Raw genomic sequence first — 12,398 nt, forward strand, 5'->3', positions numbered from 1 at the left:
ATTGCTTGGTTAGTATGCTTGAAGTATTATTATTTTTATGTCAATATGAACTTTTGTCTTGAATCTTTCGAATCTGAATATTCATGCCACAATTAAGAAGAATTACATTGAAATTATGCCAAGTAGCACTCCGCATCAAAAATTCTTTCTTTTATCATTTACCTACTCTAGGACGAGCAGGAATTAAGCTTGGGGATGCTGATACGTCTCCAACGTATCTATAATATTTGATTGCTCCATGCTATATTATCTATTGTTTTGAATGTTTATGGGCTTTATTATACACTTTTATATCATTTTTGGGACTAACCTATTAACCCAGAGCCTAGTGTCAGTTTTTGTTTTTACCCTGTTTTAGGGTTTCAAAGAAAAGGAAAACCAAACAGAGTCCAATTGACCTGAAACTTCACGGAACTCATTTTTGGAAGGAAAGAAGCCCAGAAGACTTGGAGTGCATGTCAGGGGATCTACGAGGAGGCCACGAGGCAGGGGGGCGCCCTCCACCGTCATGGGCCCCTCGTCGCCCCCCTGACGTATCTCTTTCCCATATATACACACGTACCCTAAAACTATCCAGGAACACAATAGATCGGGAGTTCCGTCACCAGAAGCCTCCGTAGCCACCGAAAGCCAATCTAGACCAGTTCTGGCACCCTTCCGGAGGGGGCAATCCCTCTCCGGTGGCCATCTTCATCATCCCGATGCTCTCCATGACGAGGAGGGAGTAGTTCTCCCTCGGGGCTGAGGGTATGTACCAGTAGCTATGTGTTTGATCTCTCTCTCTCTCTCGTGTTCTTGAGGTGATACGATCTTGATGTATCGCGAGCTTTGCTATTATATTTGGATCCTATGATGTTTCTTCCCCCCTCTACTCTCTTGTAATGGATTGAGTTTCCCCTTTGAAGTTATCTTATTGGATTGAGTCTTTAAAGATTTGAGAACACTTGATGTATGTCTTGCCATGCGTATCTGTGGTGACAATGGGATATCACGTGATTCACTTGATGTATGTTTTGGTGATCAACTTGCGGGTTCCGCCCATGAACCTATGCATAGGGGTTGGCACACGTTTTCGTCATGATTCTCTGGTAGAAACTTTGTGGCACTCTTTGAGGTTCAATGTGTTGGTTGAATAGATGAATATGAGATTGTGTGATGCATATCGTATAATCATACCCACGGATACTTGAGGTGACATTGCAGTATCTAGGTGACATTAGGGTTTTGGTTGATTTGTGTCTTAAGGTGTTATTCTAGTATAAACTCTAGGGTTGTTTGTGACACTTATAGGAATAGCCCAACGGATTGATTGAAAAGAATAACTTTGAGGTGGTTTCGTACCCTACCATAATCTCTTCGTTTGTTCTCCGCTATTAGTGACTTTGGAGTGACTCTTTGTTGCATGTTGAGGGATAGTTATGTGATCCAATTATGTTATTGTTGTTGAGAGGACTTGCACTAGTGAAAGTATGAACCCTAGGCCTTGTTTCAACGCATTGCAATACCGTTTACGCTCACTTTTATCATCAGTTACCTTGCTGTTTTTATATTTTCAGATTACAAAAACTATTATCTACCATCCATATACCACTTGTATCACCATCTCTTAGCAGAACTAGTGCACCTATACAATTTACCATTGTATTGGGTGTTTTGGGGACACAAGAGACTCTTTGTTATTTGGTTGCATGATTGCTTGAGAGAGACCATCTTTATCCTACGCCTCCTACGGATTGATAAACCTTGGGTCATCTACTTGAGGGAAATTTGCTACTGTCCTACAAACCTCTGCACTTGGAGGCCCAACAACGTCTACAAGAAGAAGGTTGTCTAGTAGACATCAATATTCAAGTTGCTTCCTTCCTTGGTATTTTCTTGTTTCAGCGGTATTGTGGGATGAAGTGGCCCAGACCAACTTTACATGTCCACGTACATGAGACCGGTTCCATCGACTCACATGCAACTTGTTGGATAAAGATGGCTGGCGGGTGTCTGTCTCTCCCACCTTAGTTGAATCGAATTCGACAAAGGTTGTCCTTGTAGAAGGTTAAATAACAACTTGCATATCACCGTTGTGGCTTTGCCTAGGTAAGAATAGTTCTCGCTAGTTACCCATAGCAGCCAAGTAAAACATGCAAGAACAAATTAGAGGATTTCTAACTTATTTTTGCAGGGTATGTTGTGATATGATATGTCCAATGACATGATGAGCTATATTTGATGTATGAGATAATCATGTTTTGTAGAGTTTATTACGACTTCCATGTCGATGAATACGGCAACTGGCAGGAGCCATAGGGTTGTCTTTAATTATTGTATGACATGCGTGTCCATCATTAAGCGCTATGTAATCCTTTACTTTATCACTAAACAATAGCAATAGTAGTACAAGCATGGTTGCCGTGACAACCCCGATGGCCACACGATGATGGAGTTCATGGTGTCATGCCAGTGACGATGCTTTGGAGATGGAGATCAAAAGCACATGATGATGGTCATATCATGTCACTTATGATTTGCATGTGATGTTAATCCTTTTATGCATCTTATTTTACTTAGGACAATGGTAGCATTATAAGGTGATTCCTCACTAAAATTTCAAGATAAAATTGTGTTCTCCCCAAGTGTGCACCGTTGCGAAAGTTCGTCATTTCGAAGCACCACGTGATGATTGGGTGTGATAGACTCTACGTTCGCATACAACGGGTGCAAGCCAGTTTTGCACATGTGGAACACTTGGGTTAAACTTGACGAGTCTAGCATCTACAGACATGGCCTCGGAACACAAGAGACCGAAAAGTCAAAAATGAGTCATATATTGGATATGATTAGCATGGAGATGTTCACCATTGAAACCACCTCATCTCACGTGATGATCGGACTTGGGTTGGTGAATTTGGATCATGTTACACTCAGAAGACCAAAGGAATGTCGACTTGAGTGGGAGTTCTTAAGTAATATGATTAATTGAGCTCTTTATCATGAACAATAGTCTAAACTATCTTTGCAAATTATGTTGTAGATCAATGGCTCGTGCAGTAGCTCCCCTGAATTTCAATGCATTCCTAGAGAAAGCTAAGCTGAAAGATGATGGAAGCAACTTTGTAGACTAGGCCCGTAATCTGAGGATTATCCTCACGACTGCCCAAAAGTCTTAGGTCCTTGGTGCACCGCTTGGTGCGCCACCCCCTCCAGCAACTGTGGACATTGCGAACACCTGGCAGACGCGTGTTGATGACTACTCAATAGTTCAGTGCGCCATGTTGTATGGCTTAGAACCGGGACTTCAAAGGCATTTTGAACATCATGGAGCATATGAGATGTTCCAGGGGTTGAAGTTTATTTTTCAGAAGAATGCCCGGATCGAGAGGTATGAGACCTCCGACAAGTTCTATGCCTGCAAAATGGAGGAGAACGGGTATGTTAGTGAACACATACTTAGAATGTATGGGTATTACAACTATCTGGCTAAGTTGGGAGTTGAGCTCCCGCCAGAGGCTATCACTGACAGAGTTCTTCAATCGCTACCACCTAGCTACAAGAGCATTGTGTTGAACTATAACATGCAAGGGATTAACAAGTCAGTCTCTGAGCTATTCGCGATGTTGAAAGTCACCGAGTAAGACATCCAGAAGGAGCATCAAGTGTTGATGGTCTATAAAACCACTAGTTTCAAGAAGGGCAAGGGAAATAAGGGAAACTTTAAGAAGGGTGGCAAAGCAGTTGCTCCTCCCGTGAAGAAACCCAAGGCTGGACCCAAGATGAAGACTGAGTGCTTCTATTGCAAGGGAACTGGCCACTGGAAGCAGAAGTGCCCCAATTATTTGGCTGACAAGAAGGGAACTGGTCAATGTCAACAAAGGTATATATGATATACATGTTATTGATGTGTACCTTATGAGCTCTCATTGTAGTGCCTGGGTATTTGATACCGGTTCGGTTGCTCACATTTGCAACTCAAAACAGGAACCGCGGAATAGACGGAGGCTGGCGAAGGACAAAGTGACGATGTGCGTGGGAAATGGTTCCAAGGTTTGTAAGTGCATCTAGTGCCACCCCTAGTTGGTTTTGGAGTATTGACGACAAACTTAGTTGAGGGACTAATGTGTTTGTGAGAATTGCAGGATAACACAGGTAGAAGTCCCTCATTGATTCGGTTTTCCTACCAGAGATGACCCCTAAAAATGTATGAAGACATTGATGTCAAAGGTGGTATATGAAGATATTCACATTGAAGACTATGACAAGAGAAGACATCACATGAAGCCTATGGAGCTCGAAGACTTAGATCATTCGTAGTTCTTTTTCTTCTTTGTTGAGTCATAGGAACCACCGTACTGTTAAGTGGGGTCCAAGAGAACCAGTCAGAATGACTGAAGTGATGCTTAACCAAAACCTATGTCTTCGAGTGAAGACTATGAGAGCGAACCTTGTCCAGAGTCGGACAAGTCAGCTTTGCTTGTAGCCCAAGTAAAGTTGCTGTGTGAGTTTGAAATCTGACCGTTGGAACACGTGTCAGTTCCTTAGTGACCCAGGGTCATTTCGGACAAATCAGGTCGGGTTGCCTAGTGGCTATAAATAGCCCACCCCCTACAACCATAAACGGTTGGCTGCTCAGAGTTAGAGTACGGCTTTTGTCGTTTGAGAGCAACCCACCTCGAAGCCTTTGAGAGAGAATTCCTTGCGAGGATAAAGCCCTAACCACCCAGAGCCTAAGAGTGTTAGGCATCACTTAAGTCTTCTTGTCTGTGTGATCTGAAGACTTATTACACTTGAGGACTGTGAATCCTCCAGCCGGTTAGGCGTCGCGTTCTGAGCATCCAAGAGACATTGTGGATCGCCGGTGAACGAAGTCTGTGAAGGTTTGGGAGTCTACCTTGAAGACTTACCAGAGTGATTGGGCGAGGTCTGTGTGACCTTAGCTCAAGGGGAATACGGTGAGGACTGGGTGTCCTGAGCTGCGTGTTCAGGACTGGGTGTCCGGGACTGTGTGTCCTCAGGTTTAAATACCTAGCCGCCCTAACCAGACGTACAGTTGTCACAGCAACTGGAACTGGTCCAACAAATCATTGTCTTCAACGAGTCACTGGTTTCATCCTTCCCTTCCCTTTACTTACTGTTGGTCCTTGTGAAGTCATTGTATGATTGCACTATCTTTTGTCTTCACTGAGTGACTGCGTGTTCTGTTTGGCTTCATAATATCTTCCTACCTGATCCTTACTACCTAGCTGCTATTAGTCATTGTGCTTTCACTTCATTGAATACTTGAGTATGGTTTACCTAGTGTAGTCTACCTTCCGCTGCATGGTAATAGGTTTACTTCTATCGTTTGTCTTCGAAACTTCCATGTTTTGAAGACTTTCATAAAAATCGCCTATTCACCCCCCTCTAGTCGATATAACGCACTTTCAATTGGTATCAGAGCAAGGTACTCCCTTGTTCTGTGTGATTCGGTTTAACCACCTGGAGTTTTAGCTATGTCGACTGCAGGGATAATTAAAGTCTCCGCTGCGTGCCCCGTCTTCGATGGAACTGAATATCCCTACTGGAAGAATAAGATGCGCATGCATCTTGAAGCCATTGACGTCGACCTATGGTATGTCGTCAAGAACGGCGTTCCCAAGGCTGGAGAAGGTGTCACTGCTGCTGATGTCAAGAAATTCATTCAACTGGACTCTACTGCCAAGAATATCATCTGTGGTCATCTGACCATAGGACAGTATGGCCGTGTGAGTGCTTTGGAAACATCTAAGCTAGTCTGGGACTGGCTCTCCAAGGTCAACGAAGGCGTCTCAACCCAGAGAGATCAGAGAATCAGTGTCCTTCGCAACCTCTTCAACCGCTTCAAGCGAAATGACAATGAGAATGTCCAGCTCACGTTTGATCGACTCACTCACATCACAAATGAGCTTCAAGCCCTCAGCGCTACTGAGATCACCAAGCATGAAGTCGTCAAGACACTACTGAGATCACTTGACAGTTTGTTTGACACCCTATCCCTGATGATTCAAGAACGTCCTGATTTCAAGACACTCGATCCGTCTGACATACTTGAGAGGCTCAACACACATGAGTTTCAGCTTTCTGAGAAAAGAGATATCTACGGTCCAAACTATGGGCGAACTCGTGCCTTGAAGGCAAAAGCTGTCTCCTCATCTGAAGAATAATCTGACAGCAGTTCTGATGACCCTGAAGACATTGGAAGGGAACTTGCTATGCTTGTGAAGAAGTTCCAAAAATTCACCAAGAAGAAAGGTTTCAGAAAGTCTTCACGATCAAGCTCAAGGAATGATGAAGCTTCTGCTCATGACTACAAGAAGAAAACATGCAACAAGTGCAAGAAAACTGGCCACTTCATCTCTAAGTGTCCGCAGTGGGACAATGAGAACAAAAAGAAGAAGAAGAGCAAGGAATATGACTCTAACGACAAGAAGAAGAAGAAATACTCAAATTCTTCTTCCAAGTCTTCCTCAAAGTCTTCATCACACAAGAAGAGCTCATCTGGCAAGGCACGTGCGTTTGTTGGCAAGGAAATGGATTCAGAGGAGGAGTCCACTTCTGAGGAGGCGGAGGTGGAGTCTGAGGAGGAGTCCGATTCTGGCGTTGCAAGTCTGGCTACAGCATACGTTGCCAAGTCCATCTTGAACACTGAAGACAATGACTTCATCACCGACACCGATGCAAATGACAAGGACTACTCCGCTCCTACCTACTGCTTCATGGCACGCGGTGCCAAGGTAAACACACGCACTACTCACTATCAAACATCTAGTGAAGATGACTCTGATTGTGGTTCAAGACCCAGCTACAAAACACTTGCTAAAATTGCAACTGAACAACAGAAAGCTATGGAACATATTCAAAAACTGTTAGACAAAAGCGATGATCTGTTAGGCGCTGAAATGACTCGATCTGAGTCCTTAATTGAAGACATAAAAAATCTTCACGTTAAGTATGAGGAACTTGAAAGTCGTCATGAAACGCTCTCAACAACTCATGAAAAGCTTTCCTATGATTATCTTCAAAGGAAGCAAGATCTTGAGAAATTGAGAGCGGCTCATGAAGATCTTCAAAAGGAAAACGAGTCACTTCGCGCCGAACAGATCAGTTCCGCTCAGGAAGGATTTGAACCACCATGTCTTAAATGCATTGAGCGTGATAATGCTACTTCTGTTGCTGAATGTTCTACTGCTGCTACTGTTGCAATATCTTCAACTGTTGATGTGGGAACTAACCCCTCTGCTGAGGATACCACTGCTATTGCTGATGAGAATGCTAGGTTGAAGACATTGCTTGAAACAGGGATGTACAAAAGTCTTAAAGGGCATCAGACACTATGTGATGTCCTCAAAAGGCAGATTCTGAACCGAAACCCGAGGAAAGAGGGTGTTGGGTTCGTAAGGAAAATGAATGCTGATGGCTCTTACTGGAAACCTGAGCAGTACCCCAAAACCACATGGGTTGCTGCAAAGGAACCTTCAGCAGATCCATCCAATCTATCTGGCTTCACTTGTGCTAACCCCATTGTCATTGATGAATCCTTTGATGCAAACTATAAACTGTTTAAGAATCAGAATGGTGAAGTGTTTGCCAGGTATATTGGTACTAACTGCAGGAATGGGCCGCCTATGAAGAAGATCTGGGTGCCGAAAAAGTGTTTGGAAAATCTTCCTGTGAATGTCATCATGACACCACAGGTGAAGAAGACAAACCCCAGACCACAGGCTTCATACGGTCCAAAGGCTTCATACAGACAGAGGACTCACCTGAGTCGCACTAACGCAAATGTTTTGCAGGGAAACCATACTCAGGCCTATGAATATGAGCGCGGTTCATCGAACCGCCATGTTCATAAGACCAAGAACTATTCTGCTTATTCTTATGAGTACTATTGTCCGCCTGCAAGACTTTTTGCTAGGGCTCCAAAGCCAAAGTTCTCAGACGCTGCACTTAGACTTATTGCTTCTAAGCCACCCTTGAAGATGTGGGTGGCTAAGAAAGCTTAACTCTCTTTTGCAGGGAAAGGTCTCCAGCAGAAAACCAAAATCGTCTGACGCTATTGCTGGGGACCTTAAACATCTTGTAGGGCGCAAGATCAAATGCCCGAATGGTCTTACTATGTACTTCGTTCCTGAATCGCTTGCTACTCTCCCTATTAGTCCTAATCTGGATCTAAGCTTTCATAACCCACTGGTTCGTCAAATGTTTTTGCTTCACAATTCTCTTCGTGAAGCCTATCCCCCTAACTGCACTGTAGGGTACGACACCAGCGTCTTCAGAATGGATTATTGATAGTGGGTGTACCAATCACATGACTGGCAAAGAAGCCTTCTTATGGACTCAACCTTACGTCCATCCGACAAGAGTCACATCACATTTGCTGACACTGGTAAAAGTAAGGTATTGGGTCTAGGTAGAGTTGCAATCTCAAAGGATCAACACATGGATAAAGTCATGCTTGTTGAATCCCTTGGCTTCAACTTAATGTCTGTCTCAATGCTTTGCGATTTGAACATGATCGTAATATTTGGAAAATATCGTTGCCTTGTTCTAATGGAATCTGACAAGTCTCTAGTGTTTGAAGGGTATCGGAAAGATGATTTGTACGTGGTAGATTTCTCAGCAGGACCACAGCTTGCCGTATGTCTTCTAGCAAAAGCTTCAGAATGCTGGCTCTGGCATCGGAGGCTAGGGCATGCTGGCATGAGGAACCTCCACACCCTTGCAAAGAAGAAGCATGTCATAGGCATCGAGGGCGTCAAGTTCAAGAAAGATCACTTATGCGGTGCCTGTGAAGCAGGAAAGATGACGAGGGCCAAACATCCCTCGAAGACAATCATGACAACGACTCGACCCTTCGAACTGCTTCCACATGGATCTTTTCGGTCCCACTCATTACTCAACTCTTACTACTACTGCTTGTCTCTATGGCTTTGTCATTGTTGATGATTATTCTAGATATACTTGGGTGCACATAATCCTCTACAAGACTGAAGTGCAGGATGTCTTCAGACGCTTCGCCAATCGAGCAATGAACAACTATGGCGCCAAGATAAAGCACATCAGAAGTGACAATGGCACTGAATTCAAGAACACTGGCCTTGATACATATCTTGATACTTTGGGCATCACACATGAATTCTCAGCTCCGTACACGCCACAGCAGAATGGCGTCGTCGAACGCAAGAACAGAACACTCATTGAGATGGCCCGAACGATGCTTGATGAATACAAGACTCCAAGAAAATTCTGGCCTGAAGCCATTGATACTGCATGCCATACAATCAATCGTGTTTATCTTCACAAGCTTCTGAACAAGACATCTTATGAGCTCCTTACTGGCAAGAAGCCAAATGTCAGTTACTTCAGAGTATTTGGCGCCAGGTGCTGGATTAAGGATCCACATCACACTTCAAAATTTGCACCGAAGGCACATGAGGGTTTTATGCTTGGATATGGAAAGGATTCGCACTCCTACAGAGTCTTCAATCTCTTTCATTATAAAGTGGTTGAAACAGTGGATGTGCGGTTCGATGAGACTAACGGTTCACAAAGAGAGCACCTACCAAATGTGCTAGATGAAGTTCCATCCAGTGAATCAATCAAACTTATGAGAACTAGAGAAATCATACCCTCTGAAGCTCAACCTGAAGAGAAGCTTATCATCTCCGCACCTGATCAACCTGAAGATAATGCTCAGCCTGAAGACAATCCCACTAACAATGACAATGATCAGCAAGAGCAAAATCTTCGTCCTGTACATCCTCGTGTTGCCAATGAAGTGCAGATTGAGAGAATAATTGATAGCATCAATGCACCTGGTCCGCTTACTCGTTCAAGGGCAACTCAGCTAGCAAATTTCTGTGGGCACTTCGCATTCGTCTCAATAACAGAACCCAAGAAAGTTGAAGAAGCCTTCATGGAACCTGAATGGATTCAAGCTATGCAAGAAGAGCTTCAACAGTTTGAGCTGAATAATGTATGGGAACTGGTTAAGCGTCCTGATCCTCGGAAGCACAATATAATAGGCACCAAATGGATATACCGCAACAAGCAAGATGAGCATGGTCAAGTTGTCAGAAACAAAGCTCGTCTCGTTGCTCAAGGATATACTCAAGTGGAAGGCATTGACTTCGATGAAACATTTGCTCCTGTGGCTCGACTTGAAGCCATACGCATACTGCTGGCCTATGCAAATCATCATAACATACTTCTATATCAAATGGATGTGAAGAGTGCTTTTCTCAATGGCAAGATTGAAGAAGAAGTGTATGTTGCACAACCGCCTGGCTTTGAAGATCCAAAACATCCTGACATGGTATACAAGCTCAACAAGGCACTGTATGGCCTCAAACAAGCCCCTCGGGCTTGGTATGACACACTCAAATACTTCCTGAAGAGCAAAGGCTTCATACCTGGTTCCCTCGACCCCACTCTCTTCACGAAGACATATGATGGTGAACTGTTTGTGTGCCAAATATATGTGGATGACATTATCTTCGGCTGCACCAATCAGAAGTACAGTGAAGAGTTTGGATATATGATGCAAGAGCAATATCAGATGTCCATGATGGGAGAGCTGAAGTTCTTCCTCGGTCTTCAAATACGAAGCAACGCAACGGCATCTTCATATCTCAAGAGAAGTATCTCAAAGATTGCCTGAAGAAGTTCGGTATGCAAGACTGCAAAGGCTTCACGACGCCAATGCCAGCCAAACATCATCTGGGTCCCGACGACAATGGTAAAGAGTTCGATCAAAAGGTATACCGCTCCATGATTGGTTCTTTACTTTATCTATGTGCATCTAGGCCAGATATTATGCTTAGCGTTTGCATGTGTGCTCGATTCCAAGCGGCACCAAAGGAGTCGCATCACTTAGCTGTGAAGCGAATTCTTCGATATTTGGCTCACACCCCAACTCTAGGATTATGGTATCCAAAGGGCTCAGAGTTTGATCTGGTTGGATTCTCGGATGCTGATTATGCTGGTGACAAGGTGGATCGCAAGTCTACATCAGGCACATGTCATTTTCTGGGACGATCACTTGTATGTTGGTCTTCAAAGAAGCAGAACTTGTATCTCTCTCCACTGCTGAATCTGAATACATTGCTGCTGGATCTTGCTGCGCTCAGCTTCTGTGGATGAAGCAAACACTCAAGGACTATGGAATTCATCTGAAGCAAGTGCCACTCTACTGCGACAACGAAAGCGCCATCAAGATTGCCAACAACCCAGTTCAGCACTCGAAGACAAAGCACATTGAAATTCGTCATCACTTTCTCAGAGATCATGTTGTGAAGGAAGATATTGATATCATACACGTCAACACTGAAGAGCAATTGGCAGATATCTTCACCAAGCCCTTGGATGAGAAGAGATTTTGCAAGTTACTGTGTGAGCTAAATATCTTGGAATCCTCAAATGTCCTGTGATCAGGCACACATCCTAACACTTATGCATATTGATGACTTAGATGTGCAACACACGAAGTAAAGCATATCTTCAATCAATCAAGACATACATTCTAAGTGTGAATACATTAATGTGGAATTTGACTTCGGAGCGCCACGATAATTGTGCGCCGTGTCTGGGTCTAATACTTCCTATACGGTGGGTAACGCCACCACCAAATTCTTCTATTTGAAGTGTTTTACCCATGGCGTTACATTTGATATGTCTTCACATTTGGTTTGGCTTCAACTTCAATATGTCTTCATGATTATCTTCACTATGTTGATTATATATAAATATACTAGTGTTCTGTCCTCTACAGCATTCACTTATAGCTATGTCTTCTTGATTGAATCTTTTGAACTAAGTGAATGTGATCGAACCCTAAACCTCTCTATGCTTTCTATCTTAAACTCTATCTCTCCAAATCATATGCATTCTATTGAAACTGTCGAATGTCTTCTCTGCGTCCTTGTCAGCAGAAGATACAGAGACAAACATTAAGTCCGTTTTCAATGCTCATTCCTTCACCTGAAACCCGGAGAAGTGGGAACGACCACCCGGCAATCCAGGCGTGTGTGGGACGTGGAACAACCTCCGATATGTTGCATGATGGCCATGTGTTCCTCAGATGTGAATCGCCAGGGGCACCTGTGTAATAACACTGAGCCGCCCTTGTCCCTATAAATACACGCCTCACCGCAGTCAGTATCTCTTCTTCCACTCTCACACGAACCCTAGCGCCACCACTAGCCCTCGACGACGTCGGCGACGAAGCGCTTCACTGCCGCAACCTCTCCGACGCCGTCTTCACGCCGACCGCGGACATCATCTTCTCCGCCATCGCCGTAGGTGTCCTCCATCGCCAAGTTAGGGCACGGACGATCGAACTTCTCGGCCTCCACTTCCACTCCGTCTAGCAGTTCCTCGTGTGGTAAATAAAACTT

The sequence above is a fragment of the Triticum aestivum genome, chromosome 3A, assembly GCF_018294505.1.
Source record: "Triticum aestivum cultivar Chinese Spring chromosome 3A, IWGSC CS RefSeq v2.1, whole genome shotgun sequence".
Lineage (NCBI taxonomy): Eukaryota > Viridiplantae > Streptophyta > Magnoliopsida > Poales > Poaceae > Triticum > Triticum aestivum.